The sequence below is a fragment of the Hyla sarda genome, chromosome 5, assembly GCF_029499605.1.
Source record: "Hyla sarda isolate aHylSar1 chromosome 5, aHylSar1.hap1, whole genome shotgun sequence".
NCBI classification, from domain to species: Eukaryota; Metazoa; Chordata; class Amphibia; order Anura; family Hylidae; genus Hyla; species Hyla sarda.
Window position 1 is genome coordinate 35,810,276 of NC_079193.1, and position 24,132 is coordinate 35,834,407.

Below are 24,132 nucleotides of genomic sequence, written 5' to 3' on the forward strand. Positions count from 1 at the left end.
AATACTTTATTGCAATCATTAAAACATCATGCAGCTTTGACACTTCAGCAGAGGAGGGAGAGAAGAAATGGTTAAGGATAGCGGTAGCTACTTTGCAACATCATGCGCTTCGTGAGGCTTAAGCCTCACAAAGCGCATGATGGCGTGAAGTAGCTACTGCTATCCTTAACCATTTACCTCTTTTTTATTTTTTTTTACAAAGGTTTCAATGTAAAGCGGTTATACAAGACCTGTCCACATACCCTACCAAGGTATAAAGATAAAGGTCTCCCACCTAGGACCCCATCATATCATCCAGAGTCGGGCGCTGTATTAAAAAACAGCTCCCTCTATGGCAGACATGGTGCTTCCCTGAAGTCAAAAGTAGAAAGGGAGAAAGAAGGATTTTCATAAATATATTTCAGTAAATTGAATGTGAAATATTTACTAATATATTGTATAATATAAAGCCCTAGGTACCCTGCCCCCACCAAAAATGGAGAAAGAAAAAAAGAAACATTTCAAAAGGCGCAGAACATGAAAAATAATGAATAACATATTCACCGGAGAATCCTGAGGAGCAAAATTATAGGAAAACGTGATGTTTGCAAAAAGCAGCAGTCCCTACAGAGTGATCAGACATCAGAACATAAGAACCGGGGAACGAAGAGCAGCATGGGAAGTAATTACCTCCTTTAATGTTAGGCTGCGGAGTATGCATTGAAGCAGCGAGTCTGGCAGCCAGGACGCAGCTTCATCTGACGTATGATTGATATGTACACAAACCCATAGGAAAGAGGAAGCTGTTACCCCATCTGCTGCTCAAGTAAGGAAGATAAAATCCCAAACTATCTTCCTCCGATAGGTGACAACAATGCCTTAAAGTCTAACCAGAGTCATTTGTGATTTCTCGAAAGGTGAGAATACAAAGCCATCTGTCGCCCAGATATAGCAGACTGGACACAGGTAGGTAAATTAACAGGTTTGCGGCTCATTATGCTTCCATTTAGTGATGATGAAGACTCTGTGCAATGTTTTCCCTATGAACAGAAATACATCCTCATCACCGGTGTTATAAAATATTGCTCTGGTAGGATATGTGTTCGGGCCAAGTAAAAAGCTGAGGCTGCATATGGCTTCACACCGGTCTCGGAGGTCTACTTCTGGAAGAAAAACACACAGAAGGACTCCTTTCCACCAGAACCTGTTCATCACTTTCATTAGACGCCGGTTCCTGGGGAGACCATGTGCTCTAGACAATGCCGAAATATTACATTGTCCTTCCTTTCTTCCCTCTAATTGGATGCTGATTAGTTCAGAACACTTTGCCAAAGAGGCGAATGCTTTTTTGATGGGGAATATGTTGCTATTATTTTCCATTTGAGCATCATCTGTGACTATTTTTGAAGAGAAAATCACAGGAGTCATACGAACCCTCTTCAGTGTATTTATAATTTATTCATAATTAGCATGCATACAGTAATTAAACTAAAATAAAATAAAACATATTGCAACCAGCAGGGATTACACTTACAGATCAGTCAAGATTCTGCAAAAGTTATAGGGCTGTAATAGTACTAAAGCAGTCTATATACATTAGATATGTATCAGCTGAAGCTATTGATTCCCTGCTCCTAAATACTGAGCAGAGAGGCATACACTGTATCCTTGCTACTCAGTTTACAATTGGGACGTCATGAACATGGAAGCTCCAAGCTTCCGTATTCTGAACGCCGCAGTCACCAGTCCATGAATCGTGGTGTTTCCCAGTGGCAAGACCCCCGTGATCAGATAACCTATCCATTGCATAGGGGATGAGATCATTAGGAGTGGAATACATTTACTTGCCTTACATGTGTGGGGTGAATCGACTCCCTTTTTTGTGATTTCATGGTCCGCCCAGGTTAAGCATTCCTTCATTCTGTGTATGACTGTTGTCTCAATCCTTTCCCAGGATCCTGTCTGGCTAGAGACAACAGCTGATCACAGGGGTTTGGCTTCTTCTTGTCCTCCCTAAATAGCCAGCCCCTTGATGACGCGTGAAGTCCAGCTGTACATGCCACCACACCGACGTCAGTGTGTCCCCCCACTCTCTGCAGACTGCTGAGATCACATGACAGCAGGGGGATGCATTTTTATGAGGGATTGGGGGATGCAAGATGGTGAGGCAGCACATACAGCTGGACTGCATACGTCATTAGGGGGCTGGCTTTTTAGGGAAGACAAGAAGAAGCCAAACCCTCTGTGATCAGCTGTTGTCTCCAGCCGGACAGGATCCTGGGAAAGGCTCGAGACAACAGTCATACACAGACCAGAGGAATGTTGAACCTGGGGGGGACCATGAAATCACAAAAAAGGGGTCAATCCACCCCACACATGTAAAGGAAATAAACCCCTAACCTGGCATCACAGGCACAACGGTGCAATGTTAAGAAAACCTGGATAACTCCTTTTAAAATTGCAAACAATACCGAGCAACTAGGTGGTTCAGCTCACTGAAATGTTGTCCTAAAAATGGCATCACATTTCACATGCACATGCTGTTGAGTTTAACAAGTCGACAGATGACAACCAGTGGCGTTGCTAGGGTTGGTGTCACCCGGTGCGGTAGAAAATGGTGTCACCCCCATACCTCCCCCCTCCCCCCAGTAAGTTTTTAGCCTGTTGTGACAGACACCACTGTTGTAGCGCATTGTGAGAAATTCCAGTATAATAATCAGATATACCAGTTGCCACAGAATGGGAAAGTGTTAAAGAAGTTTTCACCATTTAAATATACAGCTCCCAGAATTACTTAAAGGGGTACTCCACTGGAAAACATTTACTTTTATATCAACTGGTGCCAGAAAGTTAAACAGATTTTTAAATTACTTCTATTTAAAATCTTAATACTTACAGTACTTATAAGCTGGTGTATGCTCCACAGGAAGTTGCGTAGTTCTTTCCAATCTGACCACAGTGCTATTTGCTGACACCTCTGTCCATGTCAGGAACTGTCCAGAGCAGGATAGGTTTGCTATGGGGATTTGCTCCTACTCTGGACAGTTCTTGACATGGACAGAGGTGTCAGCACAGAGCACTGTGGTCAGACAGAAAAGAAATTAAAAAAGAAAATAACTTCCTGTGAATCGCTTATACAGCAGCTAATAAGTACTGGAAGGATTAAGATTTTTAAATAGAAGTAATTTACAAATCTGTTTAACTTTGTAGCACCAGTTGATTAAAAAAATTTTTTTCCAGTAGAGTACCCCTTTATGCAGTGGTGAGGTTATGCTGGGAGTTGTAGTTTCACTGACCATAACTGTAGAACTGACAAGCGACTACAGCTCTGATAGGACATAGTGAGGAGAATGTACAATGGTATCAGTGACTACAGGTGACGTCTTCTCTATAGTGAGGAGAATGTACAATGATATCAGTGGCTACAGGTGACGTCTTCTCTATAGTGAGGAGAATACACAATGATATCAGTGACTACAGGTGACATCTTCTCTATAGTGAGGAGAATGTACAATCATATCAGTGATTACAGGTGACGTCTTCTCTATAGTGAGGAGAATGTACAATGATATCAGTGACTACAGGTGACGTCTTCTCTATAGTGAGGAGAATATACAATGATATCAGTGACTACAGGTGACGTCTTCTCTATAGTCTTTCCTTATCTAATTCAGATGGTACATACCGCCTGGTCCAGCTAAAACTTCTGTCTGTAGAATGTGACGCCCAGACGTCTCCTCACTATGTCAGCTGTTACGCCTAGCGCTCCGGGTCCCCGCTCCTCCCCGGAGCGCTCACGGCGTCTTTCTCCCTGCAGCGCCCCGGTCAGTCCCGCTGATCGGGAGCGCTGCACTGTCATGGCCGTCGGGGATGCGATTCGCACAGCGGGACGCGCCCGTGCGCGAATCGCATCCCAGGTCACTTACCCGTCCCGGTCCCCTGCTGTCTTGTGCTGGCGCGCGCGGCTCCGCTCTCTAGGGCGCGCGCGCGCCAGTTCTCTGAGACTTAAAGGGCCAGTGCACCAATGATTGGTGCCTGGCCCAATTAGCTTAATTGGCTTCCATCTGCTCCCTGGCTATATCTGATCTCCTCCCTTGCACTCCCTTGCCGGATCTTGTTGCCTTGTGCCAGTGAAAGCGTTTAGTGTGTCCAAAGCCTGTGTACCTGAACTTCTGCTATCCATCCTGACTACGAACCTTGCCGCCTGCCCCCGACCTTCTGCTACGTCTGACCTTGCCTCTGCCTAGTCCTTCTGTCCCACGCCTTCTCAGCAGTCAGCGAGGTTGAGCCGTTGCTAGTGGATACGACCTGGTTGCTACTGCCGCAGCAAGACCATCCCGCTTTGCGGCGGGCTCTGGTGAAAACCAGTAGCCTCTTAGAACCGGTCCACTAGCACGGTCCACGCCAATCCCTCGCTGACACAGCGGATCCACAACCCGCAAGCCGAATCGTGACAGTAGATCCGGCCATGGATCCCGCTGAGGTGCCGCTGCCTAGTCTCGCTGACCTTACAACGGTGGTCGCTCAGCAATCGCAGCAAATTGCCCAACAAGGACAGCAGCTGTCGCAGTTGACCGCCACGTTACAGCAACTTCTGCCTCTGCTACAGCAGCAACCATCTCCTCCGCCAGCTCCTGCACCTCCTCCGCAGCGAGTGGTCGCTCCTAGCCTCCGCTTGTCCCTGCCGGACAAATTTGATGGGGACTCTAAACTCTGCCGTGGATTTTTGTCTCAGTGTTCCCTGCATATGGAGATGTTGTCGGACTTGTTTCCTACAGAACGGTCTAAGGTGGCGTTTGTAGTAAGCCTTCTTTCAGGAAAGGCCTTGTCTTGGGCCACACCGCTCTGGGACCGCAATGATCCTGCCACAGCCACAGTCCAGGCCTTCTTCGCTGAAGTCCGGAGTGTCTTCGAGGAGCCAGCCCGAGCTTCTTCTGCCGAGACTGCCCTGTTGAACCTGGTCCAGGGTAATTCTTCAGTGGGCGAGTACGCCATCCAATTTCGTACTCTTGCTTCCGAGTTATCATGGAATAACGAGGCTCTCTGCGCGACCTTTAAAAAAGGCCTATCCAGTCGCATCAAGGATGTGCTGGCCGCACGAGAGATTCCTGCCAACCTCCAAGAACTCATCCATTTGGCTACCCGCATTGACATGCGTTTTTCTGAGCGACACCAAGAGCTCCGCCAGGAAAAAGACTTAGATCTCTGGGCACCTCTCCCACAGCATCCTTTGCAGTCTACGCCTGGGCCTCCCACCGAGGAGGCCATGCAAGTGGATAGGTCTCGCCTGACCCAGGAAGAGAGGAATCGCCGTAGGGAAGAAAATCTCTGTCTTTACTGTGCCAGTACCGAGCATTTCTTGGTGGATTGCCCTATCCGTCCTCCACGTCTGGGAAACGCACGCACGCACCCAGCTCACGTGGGTGTGGCGTCTCTTGGTTCCAAGTCTGCTTCTCCACGTCTCACGGTGCCCGTGCGGATTTCTCCTTCAGCCAACTCCTCCCTCTCAGCCGTGGCCTGCTTGGACTCTGGTGCCTCTGGAAATTTTATTTTGGAGTCGTTTGTTAATAAATTCCGCATCCCGGTGACCCGTCTCGTCAAGCCGCTCTACATTTCCGCGGTCAATGGAGTCAGACTGGATTGCACCGTGCGTTACCGCACAGAACCCCTCCTGATGTGTATTGGACCCCACCACGAAAGGATTGAGCTCTTCGTTCTCCCCAACTGTACCTCTGAGGTCCTCCTCGGCCTGCCATGGCTCCGCCTTCATTCTCCCACCCTTGATTGGACCACCGGGGAGATCAAGAACTGGGACTCTGCCTGCCTTAGGAAGTGCCTCTCCCCCCCTCCCAGTCCCGTCAGGCAAGCCTCTGTGCCTCCTCATGGCTCCCGTCCGTGTGTCACCCTGCCCCGTGCCAAGCTTCACCCTCTGCCCTCCCTCCCCATTCCAACTCCTGCTGCACTGCCTGCCGTTGAGGAAACCCTCCATTCTTTCCCGGTGTCCTCATCCCAGGGGAGGCAGTTACCGGACAAAAAAAAGAGGAGACCTAAGGGGGGGGGGTACTGTTACGCCTAGCGCTCCGGGTCCCCGCTCCTCCCCGGAGCGCTCACGGCGTCTTTCTCCCTGCAGCGCCCCGGTCAGTCCCGCTGACCGGGAGCGCTGCACTGTCATGGCCGTCGGGGATGCGATTCGCACAGCGGGACGCGCCCGCTCGCGAATCGCATCCCAGGTCACTTACCCGTCCCGGTCCCCTGCTGTCTTGTGCTGGCGCGCGCGGCTCCGCTCTCTAGGGCGCGCGCGCGCCAGCTCTCTGAGACTTAAAGGGCCAGTGCACCAATGATTGGTGCCTGGCCCAATTAGCTTAATTGGCTTCCATCTGCTCCCTGGCTATATCTGATCTCCTCCCTTGCACTCCCTTGCCGGATCTTGTTGCCTTGTGCCAGTGAAAGCGTTTAGTGTGTCCAAAGCCTGTGTACCTGAACTTCTGCTATCCATCCTGACTACGAACCTTGCCGCCTGCCCCCGACCTTCTGCTACGTCTGACCTTGCCTCTGCCTAGTCCTTCTGTCCCACGCCTTCTCAGCAGTCAGCGAGGTTGAGCCGTTGCTAGTGGATACGACCTGGTTGCTACTGCCGCAGCAAGACCATCCCGCTTTGCGGCGGGCTCTGGTGAAAACCAGTAGCCTCTTAGAACCGGTCCACAAGCACGGTCCACGCCAATCCCTCGCTGACACAGCGGATCCACAACCCGCAAGCCGAATCGTGACATCAGCGCATTCTCATCCTCTATATGAAAACAATTATTATTATAAACCTGCCAGACACTGTATCCTCTAAATATAATACTACTATACACTATACTCTTTGATTATAAACCTTCCATACACCATACCCACTGAATATAATAATACCACACACTGTACATTCTGAATATAATACCATCACATACTGTACCCTCTGAATATAAATCTGCCACATACTGTACCCCTGAATATAATACTATCACATACTGTACCCTCTGAATATAATACTACCATATACTGTACCCTCTGAATATAAATCTGCCACATACTGTACCCCTGAATATAATACTATCACATACTGTACCCCTGAATATAATACTATCACATACTGTACCCTCTGAATATAATACCAACACATACTGTACACTCTGAATATATTACTACCACCCACTCTGAATATAATACTTAGAGATGAGCAAACTACAGTAAATTCAACTCGTCACAAACTTCTCGGCTCGGCAATTGATGGCTTTTCCTGCATAAATTAGTTCAGCTTTCAGGTGCTCCCGTGGGCTGGAAAAGGTGGATATTGTCCTAGGAGAATCTTTCCTAGGAATGTATCCACCTTTTCCAGCCCACCGGAGCACCTGAAGGCTGAACTAATTTACGCAGGATAAGTCATCAACTGCTGAGCCGACAAGTTTGTGACGAATCGAATTTACTGTAAGTTCGCTCATCTCTAATAATACTACCACAAACTGCGCCCTCTGAATATAATACTACCACCCACTGTGCCCTCTGAATATAACACTACCACAAACTGCGCCCTCTGAATATAACGTTGCCATACAGTGTACCGTCTGAATATAATACCACAACCGCAGTAACATCCCTCAACATCCGTTAGCTGATGCTATTACCACGGGAGGGGGGTATTGGTGGTGTTGCTAGTGGATGATCGGGGTGCTACTACTGGGGGGGGGGTATTGCTGAAGGATGATGAGGGTGCTACTGGCCATCCCCCCTGGCAGTATCACCCCCATCATCCATCGGCAGGATCATCCTCCTGGCAGGAGCACCGCCATCATCCACCATCAGGATCTGCTGATGGAGGTGCTGCTGGGGGGGGGGGGTAGTTGCTGGCGGATGATGAGGGTGCTACTGCCAGGGGGGGGAGCATTAGGTAGGCAGCAGTTCCCCCACATTAGGTAGGTAGCAGTTTCCCCACATTAGGTAGCATCTTTTCCCCACATTAGGCAGCATAGATTCCCCGCATTTGGTACCAGTTTCCCACATTAGGTAGGTACCAGTTACCCCACATTAGGTAGCAATTTCCCCATATTAAGTAGCACAGATTCCCCACATTAGGTAGCAGTTTCCCCACATTCGGTAGCACAGATTCCCCACATTAGCTAGCATAGACTCCCCACATTAGGTAGCATAGACTCCGCACATTTGGTATCATAGACTCCGCACATTAGGTATCATAGACTCCGCACATTAGGTAGCATATGCTCCGCACATTAGGTAGCATAGACTCCCCACATTTGGTAGCATAGACTCCCCACATTAGGTAGCATAGACTCCCCACATTAGGTAGCATAGACTCCCCACATTAGGCCGCAGGTTCCCTTGCAGGTTCCCCACAATGCGTCAAAGTCTCCCCACACACACACACACACACACACACACACACAAAAAAAAACACATACAACACAGAGAGACACACACACAAACACACACAGTCAGAGACACACACTCACAGACAGACACACAGAGTCACACAGAGTCACACACAGAGTCACACAAACACACAGAGTCACACAAATACACAGAGTCACACACACACTCAGAGAGTCACACAAACACACACAGTCACACACACACACACACACACACAGAGTCACACACACAAACATAGATAGAGACACACACACACACTCACCCATCCAGCGCAGCACTCCTTCCCACCGGGCGCCGTGCGAGTGACGTAACTCACGTCCTCCTGCGCGGCCATGCGGTGTGACGTCAGGCCAGCGCAGACGTGGGAGCGGAGGACGGGCACAGTACTGGTGAAGGTGAGAGAGGGGGGGGGGGGGCGTGATGACGGACGGGCGCACTGAAAGGGGGGGGGGGGTTGCCAACGGACGGGCGCACCGCACACACAGCACGGGGGGGGTGCTGACGGATGGGAGGCCGGTCGGGCACATAGGGGGGTGTCAGTGTAGCTGGGGAGGGGGTGTGGGTGCTGCGGAGCGTCTTGGTGTCACCCCATTAGGTTGGTGTCACCCGGTGCGGGCCGCACCCCCCGCACCCGGGTCGCAACGCCACTGATGACAACTAAGAAATTCATGTAAGCTAAATTTTCCATCAAATTTTTAAAACTTTGTAATTGTTTTCACTTATCTAAACCAGTATATTGTGTAAATTACATTTTGGGGACCACTGTCCTAGTAGATGTGATATATGTATTTGATTGTATTTGAATGCTTGGTATGAGTATCCAGCTGTTCCCTCATTTCCCTATAAAATGAAGCAATAAATGTAAGAAAAATCAATTTTTAATGCCCCTAAGGGTTTATTATGGCAGTCATCATTCAGGGTGTGGGGCTGCTTCAATAATAGATATTTTATATATGTGGAAAAAGCTCTGTATACATTATATATGAGTCTTGGTGCCTTGCATTTTAACTAATATAACCTTTAGAACATGAAGGGAGATTGATAGCAGTAATGTAATACCTTCCCCCCCCCCCCCAAAAAAAAAAGAAATGACTGACTTATTTAAATATAGGGAATGTATTTAGACATGTAAGAAGGTTTAATAAAAATATTCAAATTCCAAAATTACACAGTGAACTTCAAGAGCTGTATATTCTATTTGACTCAAAAAAAGAAAAAAGATGTGTACTTGAGGAAACGTAGTCTAATCTGCAGGAATCATTTGCAGTCCAGCACAGGGACCATCACCCAGTTAGGGGTCGCCATTTAAGATGGATCATCCACATAGATAGGGACAGTGGCTGGGGTGACTATTCATGTGCACTGTTCCCTATCATCAGACGTGACAGTTGTCTTATGTGTCAAACAATATCTAGGCTAAGTAGCCTAAGCATTTATTTGTGCATGTAAAGGGTTGTCCATCACTTAACAGGACCGCCCACTTGACAACTTGGCCCAAAATGGGCAGAGATTTAAAGGAGTAAAAGACCAATATCCTGAAACCTTGCTTTCAAATATGTTTGACTCTGATATAGCTTGCTGCCTGCAGAATGGACTGCATTTTTAATGTTACAGTTTCTCTTTAAGAATATATATTAAATTGTATGCTTACATGTATTTTCCTAGCTGATTCCTTCCAATCTACATTACTGATTGTACTCTCACATGTATGTATCAGCTTCCATATTGATTGACACATAATGGTTGACACATATGTCAACTCTCATGTCTCGTGATAAGGAACAGTGCATACTAATGCTAATCCCAACCACTGTCATTACCTACTTGGATGATCCACCCTGAACAGCGGCCCCCAACTGGACGACGGTCACTACAATGGACTAAGTGCAAAGGCGTCAGGATACTAAAACCGGCTGGATTTATGACAAATGGGCAGATTAAGTAGAGAATCTTAGACAAGGGATGAACCAAAAGCAAACCAGAGTCAAAATCTAAAGTAGCGTAGTACAAAATCAAACAGACCAAAGAGAGTCAGGACAATGTGGGTCAAACCAGGAGGGTAGCGCATTTCAAAGCCAGAAGACAAAGGGAGAATGATAAACAGGCAAGGATAAAACCAGGACTTATGGGTCAAGTCAAAATGAGAAGGCTAAAACTAGGTAGGGACCAGGTAAACTTTCAGGATCCAGGGAAAGCTGAGTAGTATACAAAATGCTGGTGAATGCTAAGTGTGAATATTCACTGGCGTGGCAACAGTAGATAAGCTGGCCAAGCATTTCAACCTCCTGACTAGTGTTGAGCGTGAATATTTGAAATATCGGCACTTTGCGATTTTGCAAATATTTTGAATATTGCGCTATATATTCATAATGCTTGTAACAGTGAGCGCTCTGGTCCCCTCCTCTGTACTGGAACGCCTGCTTTCTGTTCCCCGGCGCGTCCGGGTCAGACACGCTGACCGAGAGCGCGGGGATTCCTCCTGCGGGGTTGCGGCTAGCGTGGCGGCTGATCACCGCACACACGCCGCATCCCGTTCCTCCTCACCTGCAGCTCCGTCCTTGTGTGCTGCCTCTGTTCCCCGGCGCACGCGGCCCCGCTCCTTAGGGCGCACGTGCACCGGCTTCATGAAATTTAAAGGGCCAGCGCACCATTGATTGGTGCCTGGCCCTCACTGTTCTATAAATGTCTCCTGCCCCTTTCTGCCCTCGCCGGATCTTTAGTGCCTTGTGCCTAGTGAAAGCGTTCCCTTTGTTCTGTGTTGCCTGTTGCCAAACCGTTGCCCGTGACTACTGCTAGTGAACCTGTGCTGCCTGCCCTGACCTGTTGCTTGACTATCGCCTGTGAACCTGTGCTGCCTGCCCTGACCTCTGCTACGTCCTCCGACTACACTTCTGCCTGCTTCTCCTGTACCGTGCCATTCTCAGCTACCAGAGGGGTCGAGTCGCTATCGGGTGGAACGACCTGGGGGCTACCTGCCACAGCAAGACCATCCCGCTTTGCGGCGGGCCCTGGTGAAGACCAGTAGTCCCTTAGACTCCATTCCCCTGGTACGGCCCACGTCATCGCCCCTCTGGTTCAGTGGATCCACCTCCTGTCTCCTGACCGGTATGTTACAGTAAGATCCAGCCATGGATCCCGCTGAGACGCCTCTTCCTAGCCTTGCGGATCTTATTACCGTAGTGGCTAAACAGAATCAGCAGATAGCCCAGCAAGGTCAACAGTTGGCTCAGTTGGCCGCCATGATGCAGCAACTCCTGTCTGCCCAGCAACAGCCGTCACCTCCACCTGCACCTGCTGCTCCATCACAGCCTGCAGTCGTCTCCAGTGCCAGAGTCCGTTTGTCCTTCCCGGACAAGTAAGACGGTGATCCGAAGCAGTTCTGTGGGTTCCTGTCGCAGTGCTCACTCCATCTCGAGTTACTGGCCGACCAGTTCCCGTCCAAACGAGCCAAGGTGGCTTTCATACTCAGCTTGCTCTCCGGGAAGGCCCTGGCCTGGGCTACACCTTTATGGGACCGCTTTGATCCAGCCACTACCTCCGTCCAGAGCTTCTGTCAAGAGTTCCGGAGTGTTTTCGAGGAACCTGCCCGGGTTACCTCCGCTGAATCTGTTTTGCTGAACCTGACCCAAGGAGGCTCTACCGTGGGTGAATATGCCATCCAATTCCGCACCCTCGCCTCCGAGTTGAATTGGAACAATGATACCCTCTGTGCCACTTTCAAGAAGGGACTAAGTAGTGAAGTTAAGGACGTCTTAGCTGCACGGGAAATACCATCTACTCTCAGTGACCTTATTCTGCTGGCCACTAGGATTGATAAGCGATTTGCCGAAAGACAAGAGGAACTTCTTCAGGAGAAAGAGAGAGCTCGTCCTAGACGCTATCCTCGTCTGTCTCCCGTTCTTCAGCACCCACCGCAACCTGTCTCGGGCCTCCCGCTGTGGAAGCCATGCAGGTGGATCGGTCTCGCCTGACCTCGCAGGAACGGAGCCGTCGCAGAGACGAGAACTTGTGTCTGTACTGTGCTAGTACCGAGCACTTCTGTTACGCCGAGCGCTCCGGGTCCCCGCTCCTCCCCGGAGCGCTCGCTTCACTCCCTCCGCTGCAGCGCTCCGGTCACGTCCTCTGACCCGGGGCGCTGCGATCCTGCTGCCAGCCGGGATGCGATTCGCGATGCGGGTAGCGCCCGCTCGCGATGCGCACCCCGGCTCCCCTACCTGACTCGCTCCCCGTCTGTTCTGTCCCGGCGCGCGCGGCCCCGCTCCCTAGGGCGCGCGCGCGCCGGGTCTCTGCGATTTAAAGGGCCACTGCGCCGCTGATTGGCGCAGTGGTTCCAATTAGGGTTTTTCACCTGTGCACTTCCCTATATTACCTCACTTCCCTTGCACTCCCTTGCCGGATCTTGTTGCCTTAGTGCCAGTGAAAGCGTTCCTTGTGTGTTCCTTGCCTGTGTTTCCAGACCTTCTGCCGTTGCCCCTGACTACGATCCTTGCTGCCTGCCCCGACCTTCTGCTACGTCCGACCTTGCTTCTGCCTACTCCCTTGTACCGCGCCTATCTTCAGCAGCCAGAGAGGTGAGCCGTTGCTAGTGGATACGACCTGGTCACTACCGCCGCAGCAAGACCATCCCGCTTTGCGGCGGGCTCTGGTGAAAACCAGTAGTGGCTTAGAACCGGTCCACTAGCACGGTCCACGCCAATCCCTCTCTGGCACAGAGGGTCCACTACCTGCCAGCCGGCATCGTGACAGTAGATCCGGCCATGGATCCCGCTGAAGTTCCTCTGCCAGTTGTCGCTGACCTCACCACGGTGGTCGCCCAGCAGTCACAACAGATAGCGCAACAAGGCCAACAGCTGTCTCAACTGACCGTTATGCTACAACAGTTGCTACCACAGCTTCAGCAGTCATCTCCTCCGCCAGCTCCTGCACCTCCTCCGCAGCGAGTGGCCGCTCCTGGGATACGCTTATCCTTGCCGGATAAATTTGATGGGGACTCTAAGTTTTGCCGTGGCTTTCTTTCCCAATGTTCCCTGCATCTGGAGATGATGTCGGACCTGTTTCCCACTGAAAGGTCTAAGGTGGCTTTCGTAGTCAGTCTTCTGTCCGGAAAAGCCCTGTCATGGGCCACACCGCTCTGGGACCGCAATGACCCCGTCACTGCCTCTGTACACTCCTTCTTCTCGGAAATCCGAAGTGTCTTTGAGGAACCTGCCCGAGCCTCTTCTGCTGAGACTGCCCTGTTGAACCTGGTCCAGGGTAATTCTTCCGTTGGCGAGTATGCCGTACAATTCCGTACACTTGCTTCAGAATTGTCCTGGAATAATGAGGCCCTCTGCGCGACCTTCAAAAAAGGCCTATCCAGCAACATTAAAGATGTTCTGGCCGCACGAGAAATTCCTGCTAATCTACATGAACTTATTCACCTAGCCACTCGCATTGACATGCGTTTTTCTGAAAGGCGTCAGGAACTCCGCCAAGATATGGACTCTGTTCGCACGAGGCGTTTCGTCTCCTCGGCTCCTCTCTCCTCTGGTCCCCTGCAATCTGTTCCTGTGCCTCCCGCCGTGGAGGCTATGCAGGTCGACCGGTCTCGCCTGACACCTCAAGAGAGGACACGACGCCGTATGGAGAACCTCTGCCTGTACTGTGCTAGTACCGAACACTTCCTGAGGGATTGTCCTATCCGTCCTCCCCGCCTGGAAAGACGTACGCTGACTCCGCACAAAGGTGAGACAGTCCTTGATGTCTACTCTGCTTCTCCACGTCTTACTGTGCCTGTGCGGATGTCTGCCTCTGCCTTCTCCTTCTCTACAGTGGCCTTCTTGGACTCTGGATCTGCAGGAAATTTTATTTTGGCCTCTCTCGTCAACAGGTTCAACATCCCAGTGACCAGTCTCGCCAGACCCCTCTACATCAATTGTGTAAATAATGAAAGATTGGACTGTACCATACGTTTCCGCACGGAGCCCCTTCTTATGAGCATCGGATCTCATCATGAGAGGATTGAACTTTTGGTCCTCCCCAATTGCACCTCGGAGATTCTCCTTGGACTTCCCTGGCTTCAACTTCATTCCCCAACCCTGGATTGGTCCACTGGGGAGATCAAGAGTTGGGGGTCCTCTTGTTCCAAGAACTGTCTAAAACCGGTTCCCAGTAACCCTTGCCGTAACTCTGTGGTTCCTCCAGTAACCGGTCTCCCTAAGGCCTATATGGACTTCGCGGATGTTTTCTGCAAAAAACAAGCTGAGACTCTACCTCCTCACAGGCCTTATGATTGCCCTATCGACCTCCTCCCGGGTACTACTCCACCCCGGGGCAGAATTTATCCTCTCTCTGCCCCAGAGACTCTTGCCATGTCCGAATACGTCCAGGAGAATCTAAAAAAGGGCTTTATCCGTAAATCCTCCTCTCCTGCCGGAGCCGGATTTTTCTTTGTGTCCAAAAAAGATGGCTCCCTACGTCCTTGCATTGACTACCGCGGTCTTAATAAAATCACGGTTAAGAACCGCTACCCCTTACCCCTCATCTCTGAACTCTTTGATCGCCTCCAAGGTGCCCACATCTTCACTAAATTGGACTTAAGAGGCGCCTATAACCTCATCCGCATCAGAGAGGGGGACGAGTGGAAAACGGCATTTAACACCAGAGATGGACACTTTGAGTATCTGGTCATGCCCTTTGGACTGTGCAATGCCCCTGCCGTCTTCCAAGACTTTGTCAATGAAATTTTTCGTGATCTGTTATACTCCTGTGTTGTGGTATATCTGGACGATATCCTAATTTTTTCTGCCAATCTAGAAGAACACCGCCAGCATGTCCGTATGGTTCTTCAGAGACTTCGTGACAACCAACTCTATGCCAAAATTGAGAAATGTCTGTTTGAATGCCAATCTCTTCCTTTTCTAGGATATTTGGTCTCTGGCCAGGGACTACAGATGGATCCAGACAAACTCTCTGCCGTCTTATATTGGCCACGCCCCTCCGGACTCCGTGCTATCCAACGCTTTTTGGGGTTCGCCAATTATTACAGGCAATTTATTCCACATTTTTCTACCATTGTGGCTCCTATCGTGGCTTTAACCAAAAAAAATGCTGATCCCAAGTCCTGGCCTCCTCAAGCAGAAGACTCCTTTAAACGACTCAAGTCTGCCTTTTCTTCGGCTCCCGTGCTCTCCAGACCTGACCCTTCCAAACCCTTCCTATTGGAGGTTGATGCCTCCTCAGTAGGAGCTGGAGCTGTTCTTCTACAAAAAAATTCTTCCGGGCATGCTGTCACTTGTGGTTTTTTCTCTAGGACCTTCTCTCCAGCGGAGAGGAACTACTCCATCGGGGATCGAGAGCTTCTAGCCATTAAATTAGCACTTGAGGAATGGAGGCATCTGCTGGAGGGATCAAGATTTCCTGTTATTATCTACACCGACCACAAGAACCTCTCCTACCTCCAGTCGGCCCAACGGCTGAATCCTCGCCAGGCCCGGTGGTCTCTGTTCTTTGCCCGATTTAATTTTGAGATTCACTTTCGTCCTGCCGATAAGAACATTAGGGCCGATGCTCTCTCTCGTTCCTCGGATGCCTCAGAAGTTGATCTCCCTCCGCAACACATCATTCCACCTGACTGCCTGATCTCCACTTCTCCTGCCTCCATCAGGCAGACTCCTCCAGGAAAGACCTTTGTTTCTCCACGCCAACGCCTCGGAATCCTCAAATGGGGTCACTCCTCCCATCTCGCAGGTCATGCGGGCATCAAGAAATCTGTGCAACTCATCTCCCGCTTCTATTGGTGGCCGACTCTGGAGACGGATGTTGGGGACTTTGTGCGAGCCTGCACTATCTGTGCCCGGGATAAGACTCCTCGCCAGAAGCCCGCTGGTTTTCTTCATCCTCTGCCTGTCCCCGAACAGCCTTGGTCTCTGATTGGTATGGATTTTATTACTGATTTACCCCCTTCCCGTGGCAACACCGTTATTTGGGTGGTCGTTGATCGATTCTCCAAAATGGCACATTTCATCCCTCTTCCTGGTCTTCCTTCTGCGCCTCAGTTGGCTAAACAATTTTTTGTACACATTTTTCGTCTTCACGGGTTGCCTACGCAGATTGTCTCGGATAGAGGGGTCCAATTCGTGTCTAAATTCTGGAGAGCTCTCTGTAAACAACTCAAGATTAAATTAAATTTTTCCTCTGCATATCATCCCCAGTCCAATGGACAAGTAGAAAGAATTAACCAGATCCTGGGTGATTATTTGCGACATTTTGTTTCCTCCCGCCAGGATGACTGGGCAGATCTCCTTCCATGGGCCGAATTCTCGTATAACTTCAGGGTCTCTGAATCTTCCTCCAAATCCCCATTTTTCGTGGTGTACGGCCGTCACCCTCTTCCCCCCCTCCCTACCCCCTTGCCCTCTGGTCTGCCCGCTGTGGATGAAATTTCTCGTGACCTTTCCATTATATGGAGAGAGACCCAAAATTCTCTCTTACAGGCTTCTTCACGCATGAAGAGGTTCGCGGATAAGAAAAGAAGAGCTCCCCCCGTTTTTTCCCCTGGAGACAAGGTATGGCTCTCCGCTAAATATGTCCGCTTCCGTGTCCCTAGCTACAAGTTGGGACCACGCTATCTTGGTCCTTTCAAAATTTTGTGTCAAATTAATCCTGTCTCTTATAAACTTCTTCTTCCTCCTTCTCTTCGTATCCCTAATGCCTTTCACGTCTCTCTTCTCAAACCACTCATCCTCAACCGTTTTTCTCCCAAATCTGTTCCTCCCACTCCTGTTTCCGGCTCCTCGGACGTCTTCTCGGTCAAGGAAATTTTGGCTGCCAAAAAGGTCAGAGGGAAAAAATTTTTTTTAGTAGACTGGGAGGGTTGTGGTCCTGAAGAGAGATCCTGGGAACCTGAGGACAACATCCTTGACAAAAGTCTGCTCCTCAGGTTCTCAGGCTCCAAGAAGAGGGGGAGACCCAAGGGGGGGGGTACTGTTACGCCGAGCGCTCCGGGTCCCCGCTCCTCCCCGGAGCGCTCGCTTCACTCCCTCCGCTGCAGCGCTCCGGTCACGTCCTCTGACCCGGGGCGCTGCGATCCTGCTGCCAGCCGGGATGCGATTCGCGATGCGGGTAGCGCCCGCTCGCGATGCGCACCCCGGCTCCCCTACCTGACTCGCTCCCCGTCTGTTCTGTCCCGGCGCGCGCGGCCCCGCTCCCTAGGGCGCGCGCGCGCCGGGTCTCTGCGATTTAAAGGGCCACTGCGCCGCTGATTGGCGCAGTGGTTCCAATTAGGGTTTTTCACCTGTGCACTTCCCTATATTACCTCACTTCCCTTGCACTCCCTTGCCGGATCTTGTTGCCTTAGTGCCAGTGAAAGCGTTCCTTGTGTGTTCCTTGCCTGTGTTTCCAGACCTTCTGCCGTTGCCCCTGACTACGATCCTTGCTGCCTGCCCCGACCTTCTGCTACGTCCGACCTTGCTTCTGCCTACTCCCTTGTACCGCGCCTATCTTCAGCAGCCAGAGAGGTGAGCCGTTGCTAGTGGATACGACCTGGTCACTACCGCCGCAGCAAGACCATCCCGCTTTGCGGCGGGCTCTGGTGAAAACCAGTAGTGGCTTAGAACCGGTCCACTAGCACGGTCCACGCCAATCCCTCTCTGGCACAGAGGGTCCACTACCTGCCAGCCGGCATCGTGACAACTTCCTCAGAGACTGTCCTCTTCGTCCACCGCGTTCGGGAAATGCTCACACCTAGTAAACGTAGGAGAGGCGTTGCTAGGTGTGGATTTTTCCTCTCCATGTCTTATGGTATCAGTGCAGCTTTCCGTTCCCTTCAAGTCTACCTTCACTGCCACCGCCTTCTTGGATTCTGGATCTGCTGGCAATTTTATCCATGCCTCCTTGGTTGACAAGCATCAAATGCCTGTGGTCTGTTTGCCCAAACCATTTTTCATTTCCACTGTCAACGGAGAGAGACTTTCTGCCACTGTGCAGTACCGCACCTTACCATTACTGATGGGCGTAGGATTTTCGCACACTGAAACGCTGGAGTTCTTGGTTCTTTCCTTCTGTTCCTCAGAACTCCTCTTGGGGTTGCCCTGGCTTCAGCGCCACTGTCCCATCCTGGATTGGACCTCCGGAGAGATCCTGAAGTGGGGTCCCTCCTGCTCCGGTCGTTGTCTCAAGTCTGTGCTCGTCAAATGTGACCCCGTTTTTCCTTCGCCACGGGTCTTCCGGAGCCTTACCACTGCTTCCCTGACGTCTTCTGCAAGAAGCAAGCCGAAGTTCTTCCGCCTCATAGACTTTACGATTGTCCAATCAATTTGGTGCCCGGTTCTACTCCACCCCGGGGTAGAATCTACCCACTCTCACCACGGAGACTCTCGCCATGTCAGAGTATATTCGTGAAAATCTGCAGAAAGGTTTCATAAGGAAATCTTCCTCTCCCGCTGGGGCCGGTTTTTTCTTTGTTACCAAGAAAGACGGCTCCCTCTGTCCTTGCATAGACTACAGAGGCCTAAACAAGATAACTGTCAAGAATCGTTACCCTCTTCCCTTGATCTCTGAGCTATTTGACCGCCTCCGTGGGGCTAGGATCTTCACCAAGCTGGATCTGCGAGGTGCTTACAATCTGATCCGAATCCGAGAAGGCGACGAGTGGAAGACCGCCTTCAACACTCGGGATGGCCATTTTGATTACCTGGTGATGCCATTCGGTCTTTGCAACGCACCTGCTGTATTCCAAGAGTTTGTCAACGACATTTTCAGAGACTTGCTTTACACCTGCGTGGTCATATACCTTGACGACATCCTCATCTTCTCCTCCAACCTGGACCAACACCGGGTCCATGTCCGTCAAGTTCTTTCACGTCTAAGAAGGAATCGCCTGTATGCCAAGATCGAGAAGTGTCAGTTCGAGCGGTCCAGCCTGCCCTTCCTTGGGTACATCATTTCAGCCCAGGGTCTACAGATGGACCCAGCCAAGCTCTCAGCAGTACTGGACTGGCCACGCCCCTCTGGACTCCGTGCTCTTCAGAGATTTTTGGGTTTCGCCAATTATTATAGGCAATTTATTCCCTATTATTCCACTCTGGTGTTACCCATTGTAGCTCTGACCAAAAAGGGGGCTAATCCCAAATCTTGGCCTTCTCAAGCAGAAGAGGCACTCTGCTCATTGAAAGCCTCTTTTGCCTCCGCACCAGTACTCTCCAGACCTGACCCCACTAAGCCATTTTCCCTGGAAGTGGATGCCTCCTCCGTGGGAGCCGGAGCCATACTTACTCAGAAGTCACCCAGGGGCAAGACTCTTTCTTGCGGATTCTACTCCAAGTCCTTCACTCCCGCCTAGAGAAATTATTCTATTGGCGATAGGGAACTATTGGCCATAAAATTGGCACTTGAAGAGTGGAGGCATCTTCTCAAGGGCTCCATCCACCCTGTGAGTATCTTCACGGACCACATAACTCCCCAGCATATAATTCCGCCTGAACGCCTAATTGCCGCTGCTCCTGTGGAACTGCGCTCTCTCCCCGCAGGCAAGTCCTATGTGCCTCCACGTCAGCGCCTACGAGTCCTCAAATGGGGCCATGCCTCTTTATTCGCAGGTCATCCTGGGGTACAGAAGACTCTTCAGCTCATCTCCCAAAGATACTGGTGGCCTACTATGGAGAAAGATGTCTCGGATTACGTCCAAGCTTGCATGATTTGTGCTCGGGACAAGTCGCCTCATCAGAAGCCTGCTGGTCTCCTCTTGCCTCTCCCTATTCCTGAGATTCCGTGGTCTCACATCGCCATGGACTTTGTTACCAATCTCCCCTCCTCCCATGGAATGACGGTCATTTGGGTCGTAGTTGACCGCTTCTCGAAGATGGCCCACTTCGTACCTCTGCCTGGTCTTCCGTCTGCACCTGTGTTAGCCAAACTGTTTTTTCAGCATATTTTTCGCCTCCACGGTCTTCCCAAGCACATTGTCTCTGACCGTGGGGTACAATTTGTCTCAAAATTTTGGAGGGCTCTATGTGGTCAGCTCGGGGTCAAGTTGGACTTCTCATCTTCCCATCACCCTCAGTCCAATGGCCAGGTGGAACGGGTGAATCAAATTTTGGGAGACTACGTCATTTCGTGTCCTCACGCCACAGTGACTGGTCTGATCTGCTTCCCTGGGCAGAATTTTCTTATAATTACAAACACTCCTCTGCCTCTAACAAGTCTCCATTTTTTGTAGTCTTTGGTCGCCATCCTCTACCACCTCTGCCGCTGTCCTCCTCTTCTCCCGTACCTGCTGTTGATGACCTGGTCCAAGATTTCTCTTCCATCTGGCGAGAAACCCACACTGCTTTCCTCAAAGCCTCTGCCCGCATGAAGTCCCAGGCCGACATGAAACGTAGAGTTCCTCCAGAATTTTCTCCTGGTGACAAAGTTTGGCTCTCCTCCAAATATATCCGATTCCGGGTTCCAAGCTACAAGTTGGGTCCCCGCTACCTGGGACCCTATAAGATCAAGAAGCGAATCAATCCAATATCCTACCAACTCCATTTTCCTTCCTTCCTCAGGATTCCCAACTCTTTCATGTCTCCCTCCTAAAACCTGCTTCTCCGTCAAGGTTTCTACTCCTACCCGTGACCGGCACTACTGATGTATTCTCTGTCAAGGAGATTTTGGCATCGAAGTTCATCCGGGGGAGAAGATTTTTTCTGGTCGACTGGGAAGGCTGCGGTCCTGAGGAGAGATCTTGGGAACCTGAAGAGAACATCTTGGACCGCAGCCTCATCCTCAGTTTCCTTGGTACCAAAAGGAGGGGGAGACCTAAGGGGGGGGGGGTACTGTAACAGTGAGCGCTCCGGTCCCCTCCTCTGTACCGGAGCGCTCGCTGCCTCTGCCTGCTGTTCCCCGGTGCGTCCCGGTCAGACACGCTGACCGGGAGCGCGGGGATTCCTCTGGCGGGGTTGCGGCTAGCGTGGCGGCTGATCACCGCTCACGCGCCGCATCTCTTTCCTCCTCACCTGCAGCTCCGTCCTCGTGTGCTGCCTCTGTTCCCCGGCACACGCGGTCCCGCTCCTTAGGGCACGTGCGCCGGCTTCATGAAATTTAAAGGGCCAGGGCACCATTGATTGGTGCCTGGCCCTCACTGTTCTATAAATGTCTCCTGCCCCTTCCTGCCCTCGCCGGATCTTTAGTGCCTTGTGCCTAGTGAAAGCGCTCCCTTTGTTCTGTGTTGCCTGTTGCGAAACCGTTGCGTTTACTACCGCTAGTGAACCTGTGCAGCCTGCCCTGACCTGTTGCTTGACTATCGCCTGTGAACCTGTGCCGCCTGCCCTGACCTCTGCTACGTCCGACTATGCTTCTGCCTGCTCCCCCTGTACTGCGCCATTCTCAGCTACCAGAGGGGTCGAGTCGCTATCGGGTGTAACGACCTGGGGCTACCTGCCGCAGCAAGACCATCCCGCTTTGCGGCAGGCCCTGGTGAAGACCAGTAGTCCCTTAGACTCGTTCCCCTGGTACGGCCCACGTCATCGCTAGTGTTGCTCGCGAATATTCGCAATTCGAATATTATTCGCGAATATCGCATATTCGCGAATTCGCGAATTTCGCGAATATAGCGCTATATATTCGTAATTACGAATATTCGGTTTTTTTTTTTTTTTTTTCTTCACAGTACACATCACAGTGATCACCCCTCTCTGCTTCCAGCTTGTGTGGTGTAAAGAAGGCTGTAATACTACAGTGTGAGACTGGCGCGCGAAAATTCGCATATGCGAAAATTAACATATGCTAATGTTCGCATATGCGAATTTCCACATATGCGAATTTTCGCATGCGCGTATTTTCGCATACGCGAAAATAAAACGAGACTATAAGAATATGCGAATATTCGCGAATATTTGTCCATATATTCGCGAATATTCGCGAATTCGAATATGACCTATGCCGCTCAACACTAGTCATCGCCTCTCTGGTTCAGTGGATTCACCTCCTGTCTCCTGACCGGTACGTTACAATGTTTGTGGTCCAAAGAAGGCTCCAATATATTTACTGTGTGAGTAGGTGTGGAGTGCAAATGTTTTGTATTTGTAAATATTTGCAAATATCGGCACTTCCAGAGGACACTGATCCCTTCTTTTAGCTTTAGATAGGGGAGGTTAGTGTAGCAGAGAGGTTCTAGTGTAGGGTATAGTGTTAGTTAGTTGAAAGATATAATCGCGCATGCGCACTATAAGCCTTTCGTTACAATTTTCCCATAAAAAAAAGTTAACGAACATAGCGAATATGCAAATTTCATAATCACAGGACGAATATTCGTCCATATATTCGTGAAATATCGTGAATTTGAATATGGCCCCTGCTGCTCATCACTACTCCTGACTGGTTGACATGGCGGTCAGTATTATGATCCACAGCTCTGCACTGAGCAATGCTGGTCATCATAGAGACTCCAGGATGCTTCGAGAGGGGTTCTGTGTGGAAAAGACACAGCACAGGAGCAAGGAAAGATACATTTATGACACCAACGTTATCATTTTTTTTTAATTTTTGGTTTAAGGAACGTATGGGATTGTTCAGACTGTGTTTCCAGGGTACACTGAAGGTATACATTGTAGCCATACAAAGGAATCCATGACAGCAGTGCTGGAACTATTGAATGATGAACACCAACTGTGCTGATGGATTCCATTGACGTATAATGGGATTCATCAGGTTTTGGCATCGTGTAGCTGGTTTTGATGAGAAGAATGGCGCAGCATGCTGCCCTTCCTGTCAATTTAAAAGGATTTATGAATGGAGGCGTCAAAAAGAGGAGGTAGTTTCCACAGAGCCCAACACTGAATAAGTACCATTTACTTCTATATCCAGAAGTCTGATAATGGTCCAGCTCCTTCTTTCTCGACCACTCTGGACAATTCCACTCTTTGGACAATATCCTGCTAGTAGTCAAATCTTTTCGTAATGTAGTTGCTTTTCATTTCAGGATTGAAAATAACCACATGAACACCTTGCCAGAATCCAAGCAAAGGAACCAGATTGATTTTTGAGCCGAGGCAATGAATTTTTTGACATTCCTCCTTTATATTTCCATATTTTGATTACAACCTTCATATAAAAACATCAGATCCTGCTGCTTTATTCGGTACAAGTCATACAGTGATGGACGGCACCAGATAAACAGATCAATATTACCTGCGCTGACTAAATATTTTATACCCTACTCCATGCATTCCCCAGCATCATGGAAAAGAAAAGTAATGACTAGCAAATGTCAGGTTTCATAAAACAACTCTTATACTCTAATACTTCTTGTTTCTGGAGATACTGTATCACCGCTAAATGGAAGCTTACCCTTGTGAAATGGAAGTCAGGGAAGTGGGAAAAAAATTCTTCTCGAGAGTATTTCAAACAAAGGCAATAAAACGGCATCAAGTTCTGGCTGAACCCGGAGGTCATCATCAGAGACACCAGATTCTGAAGCTATTTCTACTCACAATATTGCAATTATTTCCAGTTCTATGCCCCGTTCCAGCTGCATCTAGTACTGTACATCAGCAAACTTACCTTTTATTGATGTCACAGAAAATGAAAAGTTTTCAGCGAAAAAGGACATTTTGTTGGTTCTTTAAAGGGTGATGTCTCCTGACAGCTGGGTCATAGTACACGAATTATATATATATATATATATATATATATATATATATATATATATATATATTAATCAAAAACTTTGACAAAAAAAATTATATAAATGAAAAAGTTAAAGTGGCA

The 24,132-nt window shown here is 49.8% G+C and overlaps 1 long non-coding RNA gene across 1 annotated transcript; it reads left to right on the forward strand.

Moving 5' to 3' along the window:
- The first annotated feature begins 292 nt into the window (after positions 1 to 292).
- LOC130273065 (uncharacterized) lies at positions 293 to 23,840 on the forward strand. Its single transcript, XR_008843861.1, has 3 exons — positions 293 to 805; positions 897 to 945; positions 23,345 to 23,840. It is a non-coding gene; the product is annotated as an uncharacterized LOC130273065 (long non-coding RNA).
- The last annotated feature ends 292 nt before the right edge of the window (positions 23,841 to 24,132 follow it).